Genomic DNA, 20,528 nt, shown 5'->3' with positions numbered 1-20,528 from the left:
GCATTTGAGATATGGAAGTCCTGGATGGCTGAGATGCTACTGAGGGCCACACTGGGAGGATTAGTGGTGGTTGTGGTGGCAGCAGCATGGTATTCTGGTCTTTCTGGCTCTTCAGATGCCAGATCACTGTCTGAGCTGTTATTGGTGGATGAATCTGGTTCAACAATGCGCTGATTGTTGTTGGCTTCAGGTTTGCCTCCCTTACTCAACAAGTCCACCACCTCCTGGTTGTCATGGCTACCTAGTTCCTGGTTTTCATTTCTTCTGAAATCCTGAACTTCCTGGTTATCTTGGTTGTCTGAAATAAGAACTTGCTGATTTTCTGTACTCCAAACATCCAGTAGTTCCTGGTTTTCATGGTGATCTAAATCCAGCACTTCCTGGTTTTCATGGTGGCAGAAGTCAAGCAGTTCCTTACAGCTGGAGCTATATGGCTCCAGCACTTCTTGGTTTTCATAGTTACAAGGTTCAAGTTGATTATCCCTGTTGATAGCAGGATAAGGCTCAACTATCTCTTGGTTGTCACGACTATCAAAATTTAGAAGTTCCTGGTTTTCTTCATAAACCAGCCTTCTGTTGTCAAGTTTAGATGATTCAAGCAGTTCCTGGTTTCCGCTGCTACTCGAGTTTGGCCGTTCCTGGAAATTTGTGGCAAAATGTTCCAGAACCTCTTGGTTTTCAAAGTCATGTGCATTCAGTGCTTCCTGCTCGTTATAGTTGGAGTTCTCTGCTTGATCATTGCTGTCAGAGGTGCAAAGGCCCAAATCCCCAAGGTTATGATGGCCACCAAAGTCCAACACCTCCTGGTTCTCCTCCTCACCACTGAGCTTAAAGCCATAGGGGTCCGAGTCACATGCCATCTGAGAGGTAGTGATGTCAAACCCATAAGGATCAAAGTTCAGTTCATGTGGCTGAGAAGAGGAGGGTTCAGGATCAAAGCTCAGAACATTTTCTGCAGGTTCTGGGCTCAGTTCAGTTTCATCTGGGTCTAGAAGGGTGTGACTCGAATGCTCTGGACTGAGTTTAAACCCATATGGGTCACAAGAAGACTGACTGGCAGGTTCATAACTCAATTCAAAGCTGTTTTGAGACAAGTCAAGCTGGACAACAAGGTTCTGGGAATCAATGGAGTTCTGAGGGGTCGCAGGGTTTCGGGGATTCTCTTCCACATTGCCAGCGCTGTGTGCTGTTTTACTTGAAGTTAAATGGTAAGGAAGAACCGACTCTATGCCATCTGTTTCCAACAGGAAATGGTCTTTGTGCTCAGAGACGTCCGGAGCTAAACCTGAACTCAGACCTGAATGAAGAAGGAAACAGGGAGAGGTCTGAATGGCTTCGAAACATCTTACAGTGAGGAGTAATACTGAAACTAGTTTCAACTCGGGCTTTACTAACAACAACCAAATATTTACCTAAAGAACTATAAAATGGTCTCCAGCATTTGGGTTCAGTTATGTTTGAAACAATCACAAGATACAAAGGTACAAAGGTAAAATTCTCTAATAAGCTAGCAGCATGCAGACTTTAGAGATGATGCTATGCGCTGATAAAATGCTGAACATTATATCAAACCAGGAGAGACAGACAACAACTGGTTTTATGAAAAAGAATAATCCATTCCAAACATTATTAACAGCTCGAAACAATCTTCATGACTTAAGGCTTGCATTAAGTCACTCTTTACCATGACAGAACAAAGCTAAAACACAGACACAACCAGAAACGTCTCACATGTTGCATTTAAAAAGTAGGTATGCCATAAATGACTGTACCTTGCTGTAGTCCTGTCACAGTGGTAGCAGACTCCTTTGCAAGAGATCCCAGACTTTGTCCTTCTATGGCCAAGGGCGGAGAGACAGGACCGAGATCAAGCTCATACCCATTAGGGTCTGACTCCACAGAGTGCTGACCCTGGGACCTCCAGCCCTGCATCAGCTCTGGACCCAGCTCATCTGATGAGCTCTGGATGGGTTTAAAGGTGCAGGAATCATGGCTCTGAGCAATGACATCCAAGTCCTCTCTGCTGTAGCTGATCTCTATGTCACTATCTTCATCTGGGAATTCTGACTCGAAGCACTGAGTTCCTGTGGAGGCTTTGTTCTCAGCACAGGACAGACTGGTGTCGGCTTCATCAACAGCGTTTCCTTCTCCTTCCTCTACCTCTGGGAATAACACATCAGCTGCGAATGGGTTGCTGCCTTTGAAAGGGTCTGAAGCAAAACCATCTGAAAGGTAAATCATTGCATAATTACCTGACAGAATTATTATTATTATTATTATTATTATTATTATTATTATTATTATTATTATTATTATCTGCCGAGCTATTCAAAGTATAGATTGGGCCCTATTGTTGAAATGTTTTCTTTTTTTTCTTAGCCCAAGTCGCTTAAATTTAACCCCAAAAGCCTCTGGGAAAAGTTGTGAATCTTGACACACACCACAAGCCTGGCGAAAATAGCAAAATTCTATGGTCTGCATACACTTCAATGCAAAAGTGCTCTACAGCACCCCCTAGAAACAGGAAAACATCTACTTTGACATAGGAAAACAAAATTTGGCATTTGTGTCTAATGCCTCAAGATCAGCAAAAAAAAGTAAATGAAACACCTGTTGCCATGGCAATGGGGCGTCGGCCATCTTGGTGTTTACAAACCATTGTGTTGTGGTTTTACCCCATTTTTTCAATTTGGGTGCATCAAATATGAGCAAAAAGGCCATGAGTGAACTAATCTTGAGCGAACTAGTCTGAAGGAATTCATGCGATTGACTCCAAATTCAGCAGGAAGCTTTGTGACAACATGGGGATTAAGTTATTCAAATCTTTTTAATAGAACAAATGATGTTTCTGTGGCAACCCATGGAAAAAAAACCTTCTCGCCATGAAACACGGTTTACTCATCTCTCCCCAGAAATACACGTGATCTGCACGAAAATTGACATCACTCATATTTGTTAGGTCCTTAACACATTACAATATGCATTGTGGGGGGGCTGCCCCTGGGAAGGGGGATGAGGGTTCCGAATGTCTACTTTGACATATCACAATGAAATTTAGTACACGTGTAACACCTGAAGTACTTGTTGCCATGACAACTGGGTGTCTGCCATCTTGAAGTTTATGTCCAATCTAGGGACCGCATACACTTCAATGCAAAAAAGGCTCTGCTGCGCCCCCAAGAAACAGAAAAAGGCCTTTCGGTGTGTGTATGTGTGTGTGTGTGTGTGTGTGTGTGTGTGTGTGTGTGTGTGTGTTGGGAGGGGGGGGGGGGGGGGGGGGGGGGGGGGGGTCATAAGGGGCCTGATCGAGTACTTTATCGTAAGACAATGAAATTCAACACACGTGTAACAACCCAAGACGAGCAGAAAAGGCAATTAAGCACCTCTTGCCATGCCAATGGGTAATCCACCATCTTGGAGTTTCTGTCCAATTTGAACTTTGTATGCATTGTATTTTAACAAACTAGTATTAGATTCATGCCATTGAATCCAAAATCCGTAAGAAGCTCTGTGACATGTGGGGGAGAGGGGTCTTCGGCATGAGGCTTGGACCTGATGGGTGCCTCTTGCAGCTTTAATAATTCTTATTCTTATTCTTATTCTAATTACTCACCAGAAGAGTCTGTTTTAGGGAAGAGGTCCTCGCTGAAGAGATCATCTACAAATCAGGCCAGAAAGAAATCAGAAAATCACAAATTTGTATAGAATCAATGACACATTGGTAGTAAAATCATTAACCTTAGACATGCATATCGACGCTTGTGACAAAGTGGATGAGATTGCCGTCCCTAACATTGACCTTTTTTCATATTTGTTCCTTTAACTTTATTCTGTCATTTCTGTTGCCGGTAACCATGCTGCACTTACTATCATGGGTTGTTAGTGTTTGCATTGTGATGCATTTTTCATTGTGTTTTCATTTAACATTATTCTTTGTTTAAGTCCACCTTGCAGGATCGGTGTTGGGGAAATAGCCAACCCATCACTTCCTCACTGCAGGTGTGAGGGACTTCCTAGATTAGGTGATTGGGAGAAACCAAGTGGAGGATTTCCTCTTCTGTAGTTTCTTTAAGTGTGGGTTTATTTGAAATAATGTATTAGAACTGGTATTCCTTTTGTGTATTTTTGTTTGTTTAGGAATTTGGTTTGTTTAGTATTGTTGGTGTAGAATAAGGTTGCTGGGGATAGTGATATGGGGAAATGATTTCAGCTAAATCAAATCAGGTGTTTGTCTAATGGGGTATATAAGTAATCAGTTTTGGGAGTTCACGAGGAGAGAGAGGGAAGGAAAAGATGTGAAACTGGTGACCGATTGCCCTGATCTTTGAAACTGTATGATGGACAATTCGTGGAAAATAAATGTTCATCTTTAAGAAAATCCCAGGACTGTTGATTCTGTCTACGTCTGACCTTCAACCTTGGACACACTACCTCACAAAGCTCAAGCCTTATATTTCCAGTCAGACATTCTATTTTCAGTACAGCCTCAGCTGTCAGATCACGGGGCTAAAATTGTGCAAAATGAATGTAAGAAAAGACAGCAGCACAAAGGGCAACCAGAAGAAGAAAACAGGGTCCATCACTAATGGCACTTGACACACAGACCAAAATTTCCATACTGATTGGATCTCGCCCTGCGATGGACTGGCGAGCTGTCCAAAAGCCTTTTGCCCAAAGACAGCAGCAATAGGCTCCAGCTTCCCCGCAACCCTTCATTGGACAAAGCGGTTAGGATAATGAATGAATGGATCTCTTTACCTAGCATAAGCTACAATCTCTGATCTTATTGATTTCAATCAGATAGATGAAATATTGGTCCACATAAAGCTAGTGTGGCACTTACATGTTTTTAGAGGTGCCAGAGATCTAGCATTTTCCAGCCTTGAACATCTCTTTATGACCATCAATGATATCATCCATCCATCCATCCATCTTCTGCCGCTTATCTGGGGTCGGGTCGCGGGGGCAGCAGCCTAAGCAGGGAAGCCCAGACTTCCCTCTCCCCAGCCACATTTGCCAACTCTGCGGGGATCCCAAGGCGTTCCGAGGCCAGCCGAGAGATATAATCCCTCCAGCGTGTCCTGGGTCTTCCCCGGGGTCTCCTCCCAGAGGGACGTGCCTGGAACACCTCACCAGGGAGGTCCAGGAGGCATCCTGACCAGATGCCCGAGCCACCTCAACTGGTTCCTCTCGATGCGGAGGAGCAGCGGCTCTACTCTGATCTCCTCCCGGATGACCGAGCTCCTCACCCTATCTCTAAGGGAGAGCCCGGCCACCCTGCGGAGGAATCTCATTTCAGCCGCCTGTATACGAGATCTGGTTCTTTCGGTCACGATCCACAGCTCATGACCATAGGTGAGGGTAGGAACGTAGATCGACTGGTAAATCGAGAGCTTCACCTTCTGGCTCAGCTCCTTCTTCACCACGACAGATATCAGATATGATATCAGAATATTAAAAAAATTTTTAAAAAAAAGAAACTGAAGAATTTCAGTGTGTTTGACATTGAAGCTACAACAGCTTGATCGGACTGTAGTTTCCCTTCTTCTGGGCATTGTAAAGCACAATTGACAAATAAGCCGACTTTAACTAGACTTTAAATTTTGTAAAAAATTTCCAGCCTTTAAAGACCCCCTGGGCTCAGCTCAGACTGGATGTAAAGTCAAAGATGAGCAGAGGATTATTGTTTCAAATTTTATTTTATTTTTTAAAAAGGTGCCATAGGTGACAGTCTACGTAGCAGAGCACTTACACTGCCTTCATCTAACTTCCAGATACAACAATATTACAACAGTGCAGTGTTACCTCCAGTAGTAGCATAGAGTGCTGCAGGAAGCACTTGAGATAAATAAAATCCAAGAGAGTAATAATTTCGTTAAATATATGGAAATATACATACAAGTACTGTCCATTCAATCATATTCCAAACTGCTTAGTCTGATTGAGGTATCCCAGGTATAATACGGTGAAAGGCAGGGTACACCTTGGACAGGTCGCCATTCCATCACAGGGCATAAAAGTACTAAATATGCCAAATTTCAGAGTTAATATTAGTATTGTTGGATTTTCTTATTTTAATAAAAATGTTTTTATCTGGTCAGAGGACACTCAGGGAAAAACTTTTATGTAATTTTTATGAAGTGAAATGTGCAGCTTTTATTTGTGCTGATTTGGACGTTTGTGGATGAAGCAACCGATAATAAATAAAACTATATAGATCACTTTAACACAACACAAAGTGCTGAACATAGAACAAAAATGTAAAAAAAAATGTCAACATGTAAAGTGAAATTGGAAATTATAACACCAAAACAATCAAAATAGAAACAATAAAATAAGACAAGAGTCTCATGCTAGCTCAAAAGCCAGATCATTACAATTAGTCTTGTCAGTTTTTAAAAATAGACAATGATTGAGCCTCTCTTATCTGTGTTCCACAATGTTCAGCTCTGTCCTTTCAGAGCCTCTGTCTAAATCTCGGAACCTACTAAAGAAGCTGATCAGCTGATGTGAGGCACCGCTGTGACAAATACGGGGAGAGAGAGATACAGTGGGGCTAAACCATTTAGGGATTTAAAAATAATTTAAAGTATCTTAAAATGAACTCTAAAATAGATGGGCAGCCAATGAAGCGGTGCTGAAATAGATGTAATGTGGTCTCACTTTGTGCTCCAATCAGAAGATATATGTGGCAGCAGTTTGCATTTGCATTTGTATTTATTTTGATCTCCATTAGCTATTGCAATACAGCTATTCTTCCTGTTTCCACAAGAGAGAGGACTGACTGACTCCAAAATAAAGTACATCACAGTTATCAAGCTTGAGGGGAAAGAAGATAAGATTACTGCTCCAAAGCAGTTAAAATAATTTAAGTTGATGAAGATTAAAAAAAAGCTGAACTTTACTACGAATTGAATTTAGCGATGTAGTTTAAAATCATTGTTTAATTTAAAATCCAAATTGGTTGGTTTGAAAAAGCTGGATTGGCAGACTGGGGTGGTGGTCCCCCTTTTTAAGAAGGGGGACCGGAGGGTGTGTTCCAATTACAGGGGAATCACACTCCTCAGCCTCCCTGGTAAGGTCTATTCAGGGGTCCTGGAGAGGAGGGTCCGCCGGATAGTCGAATCCCAGATTGAGGAGGAGCAGTGTGGTTTTCGTCCTGGTCGCGGAACAGTGGACCAGCTCTATACCCTCTTTGGGGTCCTGGAGGGGGCATGGGAGTTTGCCCAACCAGTCTACATGTGTTTTGTGGACCTGGAGAAGGCATTCGACCGTGTCCCCCGGGGGCTCCTGTGGGGGGTACTCCGGGAGTATGGGGTACCGGACCCCCTTGTACGAGCTGTCCGGTCCCTGTACGACAGGTGTCAGAGCTTGGTCCGCATTGCCGGTGGTAAGTCGGATCCATTTCCGGTGAGGGTTGGACTCCGCCAAGGCTGCCCTTTATCACCGATTCTGTTCATAACTTATATGGACAGAATTTCTAGGCGCAGCCGAGGGGTTGAGGGGATCTGACTTGGTGGCCTCAGGATTGGGTCCCTGCTTTTTGCGGCTGACGTGGTCCTGTTGGCTTCATCTGGTCGTGATCTCCAGCTCTCGCTTAAGCGATTCGCGGCCGAGTGTGAAGCGGCTGGGATGAGAATCAGCACCTCCAAATCTGAGACCATGGTCCTCAGCCGGAATAGGGTGGATTGCCCTCTCCGGGTCGGGAGTCAGGTCCTGCCTCAAGTGGAGGAGTTTAAATATCTCGGGGTCTTGTTCACGAGTGAGGGAAGGATGGAGCGTGAGATGGACAGACTGATCGGTGCGGCGTCTGCAATAATGCGGACTCTGCGCCGGTCTGTCGTGGTGAAGAAGGAGCTGAGCCAGAAGGTGAAGCTCTCGATTTACCAGTCGATCTACGTTCCTACCCTCACCTATGGTCATGAGCTGTGGGTCGTGACCGAAAGAACGAGATCTCATATACAGGCGGCTGAAATGAGTTTCCTCCGCAGGGTGGCCGGGCTCTCCCTTAGAGATAGGGTGAGGAGCTCGGTCATCCGGGAGGGGCTCAGAGTAGAGCCGCTGCTCCTTCGCATCGAGAGGAACCAGTTGAGGTGGCTCGGGCATCTGGTCAGGATGCCTCCTGGACCTCCCTGGTGAGGTGTTCCAGGCACGTCCCTCTGGGAGGAGACCCCGGGGAAGACCCAGGACACGCTGGAGGGATTACATCTCTCGGCTGGCCTGGGAACGCCTCGGGATCCCCCCACAGAGTTGGCAAATGTGGCTGAGGAGAGGGAAGTCTGGGCTTCCCTGCTTAGGCTGCTGCCCCCGCGACCCGACCCCGGATAAGCGGCAGAAGATGGATGGATGGATGGATGGAAAAAGCTATACAAGGGTCCCAGAGCATTGATTGATTGTGCTTTGATGGAAGCATTCCAGAAGTGGCATAAGAGAACAATCACAATTTGTGTTTAAAAGGAAGTATATTTGGTTAAATGGAAAGATACCCCATGCTTTCTCAAGATAGACCCTGAAGGAAGCAGATATAGGGAAAACAGGAAGGGCCCCAAAACTGAGTCCGGAGGAACCTCATAGGACACTGGAGCTGTTTGATGGATCACATTGCAGCTGCTAAATTATTATATTTACATTTTCTCCTCTTAACACACACAAAAAAAACAGCGTGTGATTGCTCCATATTGCACATTCATTACGGAAGACGTTCTAACTGGATGCAGTTAGTATGTCTACTATCTGGACCTTAGAAAGATGAAACCCTCATCTTTCAGTACACACTATTAGTAAATCAGTTTGTACTTTGTTTGCATATATAGTGAGTTTTCACATATTTTTGTACACACAAACCTTTAGTAGGTCCAGCCCTAATCCATCTATACTGACACGCGTAGTTCCATCCACCAAATAACACCTAAACCGGTCTGAAACAGTGCTTTGGATTCCTATCAAGTTTCAAAGCCATGACAACAGGATCCTATGGTACACTGTGTTGAATGCAAGTGTTAAGTCGAACACAACCACATTATCCCCAACATCAGTGGATAGAAAAATATTATTAACTACCCTCAATTAAACTGATTCCGTTCTATGTAGGGATCTTAAACTACACTGGAGGACCTCAGCAATGGTCTGTAAGTCTAAGATAGACCTTAACGGTAAGTGCACTATTCCCCCCAGGCTAACTGGGTTGTCTCATTCAACCATGACTTACTTTTGGCTCAGAAGTCCAGAGTCCTTCAAAATATCAGCCTTTTTTTTTTTTTTTTCTCATTATAGATTGCACCATCTGAAGGCAGCAAACTGTAGTAGCTCTGACTTGCTATCTTGATTTTTTTTTTTTTTTTTAAAAGTACAAACTCTTCTCATATTAGCTCAAATTAGGTCTTTTTTTCTGATTTCATGCCGGTTCGGAGGGTGTGCTGCAAAGGAAATTATTCTGCATATTCTTGGCTCACTCAAGAATTGTTATGAGTCTCCATGGCAACAAAAGACTTGTTATGATGAGTCTACATGGCAACAAAAGACTTATTTACAATTGGGATCAACTGATTAACCTCTCCCAAACCAGGATTATCAGCAAAACAACACATCAAATCCTGATGGAGTTGAAAAGAAAGAGAAGAGGATGCAGAGCGGGAGTGAGACAGAGGAGAAAGTGATGGAGATTTAAACCGTTTCTCCCAACCGTCGTCATGGGTAATGTGAGATTGCTAGCTAACAAAACAGACGAGCTTGAGATGCTAACAAGGTCTCAGAAAGAATACAGAGAGTGCAGTATTATGTGCTTCACCGAGACATGGCTGCATGAACACATCCCTGACTGTAATGTGTCTGTACCGGGCTTTAAAACGGTCCGTGCAGACCGCAGTAGACAACACAGCGGAAAGCTAAAGGGTGGTGGAATTGCAGTGCTGGTTAACCAGCGTTGGTGTCATCCTGGACATGTTACTGTCAAGGAGAAGATATGCACAAGGGACATGGAACTGTTAGCTGTGAGCTTCCATCCATATTATTTACCCAGAGAGTTTACCTGTGTTATTCTGGTAGCGGTTTATATAATACCTGGTACCGCACCAGACACAGCCTGTGATGTCATCAGCTCCGTCGTTGCTCGGCTACAAACACAGCATCCAAACTCATTCATGGCGATCTCCGGAGACTTCAACAACGTCTCCCTCTCTGCAACTCTACCAACATTCCAGCAGTTTGTCAGCTGCTCCACCAGAGAAAATAAGATGTTGGACTTATTTTATGCAAATATGAATAATGGATACAGTTGTTCTGCCCCGCCTCCTTTAGGAAGATCTGACCATAATCTGGTTCTTCTCACCTCCACCTACAAGCCCATCGTTCAGCAGCAACCAGTCATCACAAAGACTGTCAAAATCTGGTCTGCTGAAGCTGAAGATGCTCTTAGAGGAGGCTTTGAGGCTACAGACTGGAACGTCCTCTGTGAACCTCATGGAGACGACATCAACGCCATGACTGAGTGTGTGACAGATTACATAAACTTCTGTGTGGACAGCATCGTCCCAACAAGAACAGTGAGGTGCTTCCCCAATAACAAACCCTGGATCACCAGTGAGCTGAAAAAGCTGCTGAACATCAAAAAGAAAGCCTTCAGGGATGGAGACAGGGAGTTATTGAGGGCAACACAAAAACAACTTAAAACACAAACTAAGAAGTGCAAGGAGGACTACAGGAAGAAGTTAGAAAGTCAGCTCCAGCAGAATAACCTGAGGGATGTGTGGTCTGGAATGAAGAAGATCACCGGCTTCAAGTTAAAGGGGGACCAGCCTGATGGAGGTCTGGACAGAGCTAATGAGCTGAACGTATTCTTCAACAGGTTCAGTTCACCCCCTACCTCCAGCCCAACAGACCACACACCCTCCATAAGCCCACTGCTTTCCTGTCACGCCTCCAATCTGTCACCCTGCAGCTCAGTCATGGACCAGAACACAGCTTCATCTCCCTCCACATCAGGACATCCTGAGACCTCCACCTTGTTTGTCTCCTGCAATCAGGTTAAGAAGCAACTTGAGAAACTGAACCAGAACAAGGCTGCAGGTCCAGATGGTGTCAGTCCCAGAGTTCTCAAGACCTGCTCAAAACAACTATGTCCGATTCTCCAGCACCTTTTCAACACCAGTCTGAGACAAAATAGAGTCCCAGTGCTGTGGAAAACCTCCTGCCTTGTTCCAGTGCCTAAAAAAACACAACCAGCTGAACCAAGTGACTACAGACCAGTTGCCCTGACATCTCACATCATGAAAGTCCTGGAGAGACTCTTACTGGCTCACCTCAACAAGCAAGTAAACACCTTTCAGGACCCATTCCAGTTTGCATATCGTAATGGACTTGGGGTTGAAGATGCCATCATATACCTGCTCCAGAGAGCACACTCTCATCTGGACCATTCAGGCAGCACTCTGAGGGTCATGTTCTTTCATTTCTCAGTGCTTTTAATACCATTCAGCCTGCTTTGTTATGTGAGAAGCTCCATAAATTCCAGGTGGATACCTCCACAACCACCTGGATCTATGACTACCTCACAAACAGACCCCAGTTTGTGAGACTGAAAGGTTGTGTGTTTGAGATGGAGGTCAGCAGCACTGGTGCACCACAAGGAACTGTACTCTGGCCATTCCTCTTCACTCTGTACACCTCAGACTTCCAGTACAACTCTGAGTCCTGTCATCTGCAGAAATACTCTGATGACTCTGCAGTTGTGGGGTGTATCAGGGATGGACAAGAAGCAGAGTACAGAGAACTGGTCAGTCAGTTTGTTAAATGCTGCGGTGACAATCATCTCATATTAAATAGCAGCAAAACAAAAGAGATGATTGTTGACTTCAGGAGGAAGAAGAATAAACAAAGCACTGTTTCCATCCTGGGAGAGGAGGTGGAGGTGGTGGAGGAATACAAGTATCTTGGAGTTCAGCTGGACAACAAACTGGACTGGAAATGCAACACTGACTACATCTACAAGAAAGGTCAGAGCAGACTGTACTTCTTAAGGAAGCTGAGATGGTTTAACGTCTGCACCAAGATGTTGCATATCTTCTAGAAGTCTGTTGTGGAGAGTGCAGTCAGCTTTGCAGCATCTGCTGGGGTAGTAGCATCAGAACCAGAGACTTGAAGAGAATCAACAAACTGATCCAGAAAGCTGCTTCTGTGCTTGGAGTAACTCTGGAGCCGCTGGAGCTGATTGTCCAAAGAAGAATGCTGCACAAGCTGATGAAGATGATGGAGGATTCTTCACACCCTCTCCACAACACAGTGATGAAATAAACAAAGTGTGTTCAGTGAGAGGCTTCTTCAGGTCCGATGTAAGACTGAAAGATACAGAAGATCATTCCTGCCAGCAGCCATCAGCCTCCGGAACAAGACCTCCTCTAGTTATTATTATTATATACGACAATATTGAATTACCCTTGGGGTTTAATAAAGTAGTTTTCATTTCATTTCATTCATATTGCTACCGGACAAGTAAAGCTAAATTCCTCCACATTTAAAACAGAGGTGGCCATTGCATACAGAAGCTGGCTAAAAGCAACAAATTGGCAGTAGATGAGTTACTAATCCTCCATTGTTGTGACAGAATGTAAGATTTAACTACAGCACAAGAAAGTCCAGCATCAAACACTATTGAGATGTGACCAGACATAGCAATGTTTCAAGGTCCATCTGTTAGTGTAGTTCACCACGGAAAGCAAGGGGTCAGCTTGAGCATCTAGATGAAACACTGTACCATTTGCAATTGAAATCATTTGTAAAAACAAGCAGTTTCATCTCTACGACCTGATAACTATGGGGTGCTTAAATGCAAACATCCAGCCCACATAAGTTCCACAAACATGTGAGAGCCATCAGGACATGCCCATGTCTCTGTCAGAGGACATCCAGACCACAGAAGGTAAGGAAGTCCTGCAGAATAAAAGTTTTTTTCACCAGGCCAAACCTGGCTGGAGTCAGCACAGTCTGCTGCTCTTACTAGGAAGGTGACTGGAAAAGGGCCCTCAGGGGAAGGATGGGGCATGTGTCTGTGTGAAGGGGTTTGTGAGTGAGGATGGATGGATGCGATGAAGGTGTGTGTGAAGGGGGGAGTATATGAGTGGGGCTGGGGTTGGGGAATGCTGTTCGTGTGACAATTTGTGTGAAATAAAGTTATTTTTATTTTTGTATCAGAACGTTCATAGAAATTATATTTATAAATTCTCTTCTGAGTGTTTTAATATTATGTGTGAATAATCTACACTGACTAATTTACTCTACTTTGATGGAATAAATAATCTGGTGTAAAACATGTTCTAATTCACCAGAGCACATTCAAAGGGACAAGCTGAAAGGGAAACAACAAGAACTTTGATGGAGTAAAAAATACCGTGAAACCCTCCTAGCTGCATACATGTATAAGGTAGCATGTTTTTATGTGGTAAATGATACTGTGGAGACATCCTACTTTATTCAAAGTTTGATTTTTGAGCAACCATGACATTAGAGCTAACTAACTAACTAACTAACTAACTAACTACTTTTGTATGCACAAAACGGTGTATTGGATGAGCAATCTGCGGTGTTCTGTTCTGACAGGGCAGTACAGATCGACCTCAGCATATTCTGACAAACAAGCATGTTTCAACAAAATGCAGGTCGCATCTTGTAGTTGCAAGATGATTTTTAAATGTCATCAAGCAAATGAGATGGAAAGATCCAACCAATAATGTATTCCATTACTGGCTGGTTATCATGTTTCTGATCCAGCATTAGTAGAAAAAAAAAAAAAGTTTAAGTACTTTTGCAGAATCATATATATACTTTTTCTCATTAACAAAGCATAATGAATGGCATAGTTGTCTTATTCATTTGCTATTTGTTAAGTAAAGGAGTAAACCCTGGCATCTTTCTTCGATGTGTGGTACCCACTGTCAGTCTGGCAGTGAGTGAACGGGTTGTCCTGGTAGAAGTCCAACTGGCTGACAGGGTCCGGGTAAAGAGTGGACTTTGCCTGTCTTCTGTCTTTGTCCCCCTCATTGTGGATGTCTTCTTCCTCTGGGTCTTCCTCTATATCAGATCTGTCCATATCCTGTTGAAAGTTGTGATATGACAATGTTAGCAGCTCAAACCAAAACAGATGTGACACATTCCAAACTTATTCTGATCCTTTTAGTCTGGTTAAGTGATCATTCTATTTAAAGTATCAACCTCATTTAGTTTATCTAAAACATTAATCAACATTTCAGTTTACATATTAAATGTTCCAGAGGTAAAAGTTAAGCTAAGACTTATCTGTGGTCCCCTGGCACGTCATCACAACAGCACATACTACACAATAGTCAAAAACAAGGTATTTAAAAGTTCTTCATATATAAAAACCCCATAATGGGGTAAACTATACAGTAGGCTTGTTATTAATGAGTAGAAGTTTGATCAATTTAAAACCGTGTCTTATGTTGGGTTTTATGAGTTGGATAGCTGGTGTAATCCCAGTAGTTTAGGGTCCTTAATGATCCCGAGTATGCTGTTTGCTTTAGACCAGTTTGGAAAACAATAGGCTACATTGGAAAATGTTCCCATTCAGAAACTTGTTCCAGGGCTGCAGTTAGTTTATCTGAAGCTTGTTGTGTTTGTTCTGCTCATAAATAACTAGATATTCAGCATACATCTGAATGCTGAAAGAAGGACACGCTGATGGCAGATCACAAGTGTCGTCAGATGTGTTGAAGCGGGTATACATTGAAAATCTCCATGAGTGCAGTTCTTGTGGAAGCAAGCTGAATAGCCTTGGTGTGGAAACCAAACACAGTTCCAGTACGAACCCCTGGGGTACTCTCATATTGAAATGTGTAGAATGCATGTTAGCGCTCTGCATGGTTTGTTTCCATATAGTTAGATAAAAAAAAAATCATACATTTATGGCATTCAGATGCGTTCAGCTAAGTGGGATGTGGTCCAAGTAGTGCTTGGATTTCTTTAAATGATCATATAAGTCTAGGGCTGAATTTTTTTTCTGTGTACACACATCACTTGCATCGTGTATCATATACCATTTATTACCTTTGGGGAGCTGGTTCCACTGTCATTCTCCTCTCTGGTACCTGCTAAGTTGTTGCAGAAAGATAAACCATTGGCCCCCTGATGGCGTCAGAACACAGAGACAAAAGTAAATATAACTGGATGGAATCAATATAACGTTAATGTATACAGGAGTCAGTATGTGTACTGATCTGCGGTGGAGATTACTATTATTCTCCTCTGACATCAACCAGACATTCTGGTCCAGACAACTGCTGTTCGCTGGATATTTTCTCCTCTTCAAACCTTCTCTGGAAACCCTAGAGAAGTTGTGTTTGAAAATCCAAGTAAATGTCCGTTATTCCTCCTCCTTATGCTCAGTTGGAACTTCAGTGAGCTGTCTTTACCATGTTAACACAACTAAAGGTACTGAGTTGCTGCCTTGTTCGTGGCTGATTAGATTTGTGTTAGAACATGAGGTTGAACAGGTGGACCTGATAAAGAGGCCGGTGAATGTAAGTTCTGTCACAAGCTCTGAGAAGTGATCAAAAAAGTTAGCAATACTAGGATACAAAGCTTCCCCTGAAGGTTAGTGGGCCTCATCTTGACGGATGTCCCATGAAAGTAAAGTTCTGCTACTTAGTTTCAGAAGGACCCATCTGATGTGATTTGGCCATGTGATGCCTCCATCTCCAAGGTGAAGCGTTTCAGGCAAACTGGTCCCCAGATATAAGGAAAGTTATCTTAATGGTACCAGTTTACCAGCAGATTTCTTCTGGTTTGACACAACTTGTTCATCAGAAAATACCCCCCACTAACAAGATGAAAGAAGTGTCTAACTACCATCGCAGCAGATTTGGATATACTTGAGACATACTAGAGACAGCTATAATTCAGTGGTCGTCCAAGTAGAACCCCACATCTTTAAAGTTTTATTTAAGAGGAAGGAGTGTTGTGCACGGAATGTGAAGTCCATAATAAAGCGCTGTATGGATGTTTGTGTGATTGGATGTATAGGAAAGAACCAAGACAAGGTGAGAAAGTTCTGTCAAGTACAGATAGAATCAATCAAGAAATTCTCCTTCCAGGCTTGAATGCTGCTTAGTGATAAGATGGAAATGCACTGAATGTGCCCAAAAAGAGTAACCTGCAATTTTCTATCTAAACAATACAAACAAAAACGCTGCAGCATTTTTCTGTATTTGCAGCACTTTTTTTTAAAATTGCGTTTGGCTTTTGTAATAAATGTAATTCATAGACATAATGATCCTCTTGGTATTCAGGATTCTTCTTTTATTTTGAATAAGTGTTACGGTATTACAGTACCGCTGAGTACTACTGGACCTGACCGGAGAGGATAGAAAGAGACCAGAAAAAAGAGAAGCGAGAAGGCAGAGAGGAAGGAGGAGTTTACACCTCGTACAGACAGTTTTACACTGTTATCCGAGTTACACTTGCTCCATTTCCTGCCTTGTACATTTGCACTGTACTCAAAAGTGTTATTTATTTTGTTCTGTTTATTATTTTTGTTAGAGCTTTTTTATTCAGAGTGTTTCAGTGTCACTTTGATTTGCTGTTAATAAAGAGACAAGAATCTGTACATGAGTTACTAAATGTGTGCGACCGAGTTATGTAGCTTCAGTTTGCCACGTGGGGTGGGGGCAACATGCCAGTCCACGGCCGGCAGGCCTTTCTGAGAGGCTAACCACCTCCGTCCCTGTACACATTTTTGTGTCCTGGTACCAGAGGTGTATAAAGTAGAAGTGGAAGTAAGGTCGAAGTCCTGCCGTGCACTTAGAACAGGTCTTTTCACAGACAGGCTCATTTCCCTGCAGTGGAGATGAGCTGATTACATTCACCTGGTCTAATCACTGGTTGGAAAGAGCTGCCAGACAAGACTTTTACTTTCTACTTCTACTTTATCCACCTCTGCCAGGTACACATCAGTTTGCTTCATTGCAAACTTTGGAAGGTACATCTGTTCATGCTTCATTTTAATCTGCCTTAACACTGCTTTAGTCACAAACTTGCTTAATTTTTGCAATGACAAAAGACAAAAGCTTCTTTTTACTTCACAATGTTTTTTGGAAGCTCCCCTGCATCTGAAAAACATCCACCTCTTTGTAAAACGCCTCTTCACAGCAATGTCGTCTCAAGGCTCTTCACAGAATTCAGATTTTGCCCATTAAGGAATCTTCTCAGATGGATGCACAAAACGTTCAGTTATCTCATTCAAGTCATCTATAATGTGAACTGGTTTACCAATATGAGGTCAGCATAAGCAGGCAGTGATTGGCTCCTTCCCCATGGCCTCATGGGAAGCGGGTCATCTTCAGTGGTGTCTGTAGGAGATGCAGACTCCTCAAGTTGGCTCTCTGGAGTTACTACACCTCCTGATAAAGAACACAGAGTGTGTTCCTCCTATGGGAAAACAAGAATGAAGCATGGACAGTAAGCTCTTTCAGTCAAATTTGCCATGGACCAGAGAATAAGTACTTTTGTTGAAGATCTTTGTAAAATGAGGGGGATTTACCACTGGAGCATGTTTGTTTAACTTTATTTACACAGTCATTAGGTGTTGGAAAAATCCAGCAGCTCTGTGTGAGTGTTTAGATTTTTCATAAGCCTGAATTTATGTAGCAAAACCTCCTAAATCAACGGACGTGATTAAAAACTAACATGATAAGTTTGGTTTATTCAACAACTGCATCACATTTAGTTTTTTTAGTTTGAACAGCTGCAACCAGATGACGGTTTCCTTAGAGGTGGAGTCTATGTGAATATTCACATCTCCAGCTGTAGTAATTCAGTCATTTTAAAGACTGACTTGATTACAAAAACTTATCGTCAGGTATTGAAGATTAATTGTTTCTCCATTAAAAGATTCTAAACTTAACACATCCTTTTAATGTCCATCCCTTTATTTAAATAATGATAAATCCAACTCTGCTGAGTCAGAGAGAGATCGAAGTCCGAAGTTTGATTAAAGATTTCCTTCCTGCAAATCAGTACGGAACCAAAAATAGATGGAGAATAGCTGAAAAGCCTTTTACTGGTACATGGTGATGATGATGACGGTATTGGTATCCACAGGTTTAATTCACACCTCGTCACTCTTTTTATTTTTATGTGATGTATTTTGGGCTATTAGGGGACCTTTAGTGAGAGTGCCTGTTGCTTTTTAGGTAATCCTGCAATTCTGTAGCATTAGCCACTAGCTGGACAGCTAAGGAAGTTATGTACAGTGCTAATAAAACTTCACCACAGAGTTGTGTTCTTAGTTATTGTCGTTATATTCAGTAATGTTAAATGGTTACGTTGTGATGAGGACATCTGGTTTTATGCTTGTATCTTTTCATGCCAGCAACTTTGGGTGACCAGCTGTGCAGGTGTCCCTGTGGTGTGTGCAGAGCTCAATGCTGTGACACACTGTTTTCAATGGGAAAGAGAGGAGGAATGTAACTGACCAGCTCGATAATGCGAGTGATCAAGAGGAACTTTAGCAGGGTGTTCTTTTTTAAGAGAACCTCTCAAAAAGCTGGATGATGGCTGGAGTTATTGGCTCAGTAGGTCTATGGAGCAATGGAGCCCTTACACTGAGCGTTTTCATTGTTTTGTGGCAGCTAATAGAATGCCAGATGACCATTTGCTGCCCACTTTTTTGATTGTGATAGGACCAAAGACATTTAAGTTGCTGCACAATCTGCTACCCGGCAGGGGCTGTGGGCTGCACGGTGGAACAGTGGTTATCTTATTGTGGCCTCACAGCAAGAAGGTCACTGGTTCAATCCTTGGCTGGGGAGGAGTTCAGTCAGTGGCCTTTCTGTGTGGAGTCTGCATGTTCTCCCCGTGTATGCGTGGGTTCTCTCCGGGTACTCCGGCTTCCTCCCACCGTCTAAAAACATGATGTTAGGTTAATTGGTCACTCTAAATCGCCCCTAGGTGTGAGTGGTTGTTCATCTCTGTGTGGCCCTGCGATGGACTGGCGAGCTGTCCAGGGTGTACCCTGCCTGTCGCCCAAAGCCGGCTGGAATAGGCTCCAGCTTCCCCGCGACCCTGAATTGGATTAAGCGGTTTAGAAAATGAATGCATGAATGAACAATCTGCTACAGCCCACGAAGCCAAACAGCATATCTTACAAGGATGTTGTGGACACGCTAACCAGCCATTTTCACCCTCTAGTCTATGGTTACTGCACAAAGGTTCCACAGACGTTTCCGAGAGGAGGGTGAGTCTGTCAACATTGGGGGTTGCAGCGAGTTAGCTGAGCATTGTGATTTTAAGGAGGCCTTAAATGACACATTGAGAGACAGGCTTGTGTGTGGATTAAAGAATGAAGCCACATAGAAGAAACTACTCATACAAAGCAACTTGACTCCTGAAAAAGCTATTTACATGATTGTTACTATGGAAATGACCCAAAAAGAAACTCACCGGCTAAATTTTACTGTGCAAGGGCATAAAATAAGCAGTAAAGTTAACACATAAAGGCCACGTTCCTGCTGTGGCCAGCAGAACATCTCGCGGAAGACTTAGTTTCAGAAGAAGAGCTGCCATTGTTGTGGAAAAAAATCCAATGTGGAGTGGGCATGCAGGACCAAAAAGAATAAGACAAAAGTGTAGACTAATGACAAGAAAGACACTGTGAAACTTAGAAAGGACATATAAATTCATGTGTTCTAGTATCAAAGAGCATCACTTGTGTTATCCAAGGTCTACAGGGAGTTCATGAAACATCTTGTGACTCAGTTTTCAAAGCAGACATTACATTGCATTTAAAATTCTTCTCCTCACATATAAAAACTCTTAGAGACCAAGCTCCACTGGATCTTAAACTTCTCAGAGATTTTCACATCAGAGCTTTGCTCCCAGACTGCAGGTTTGCTGGAGGTTCCTAGAGGTTCTACCAGTCAAAGAGGAGGCAGAACCATCAGATATCAGAGGTTTCTCTTTGTAGAGCACAGAATGGAAGACAGAATGAGAGAGAAGATTGCTTTCATTTCGCTAAGTCATTATTTTATGAATCAGTTTAGATAAACACAGTTTTAATTATTGAAAAAGAAAATTTGACTTGTTTTGATTTGATTATAATTGTGAACTCGGTTGGTGTTCTTTAGCAGCTAAGAACCACGTGGAAAAGGAAGTACAACAGAATGCATAAGAGAGACTAAACAACTAGCAAAAATTCCAGCAGAAATGAGTCGTCCAGAACACAAACCTTAACCTCATCAGCACCACTTTACATAAACAAAAAGTTGATCTTGTCATGATGACCTCAGGACAAATAATAACCAACTCATTTGCACTGACTTTGGACATAAATAAACTATTTTCTTCCAATGACACATGCTGTTCAATGATTCAATGTGTTTAAAAGCACACTTAGCTGGTGGGTGTCTCCTCCTTTAACACGTTGTTTCTTACCTGCAGGATCTCCTCATAGGACTGTCTGATGGAGTCCTGTAGAGGAGTGTTTCTCTCTCCAGCCTCTTCCACCTTCCTCTTAGCCTGCTTCA

Source organism: Telmatherina bonti (assembly GCF_933228915.1).
Source record: "Telmatherina bonti genome assembly, chromosome: 7".
In the NCBI taxonomy this organism is placed as follows: domain Eukaryota; kingdom Metazoa; phylum Chordata; class Actinopteri; order Atheriniformes; family Telmatherinidae; genus Telmatherina; species Telmatherina bonti.
Note: the sequence above shows the minus strand (reverse complement) of the source record.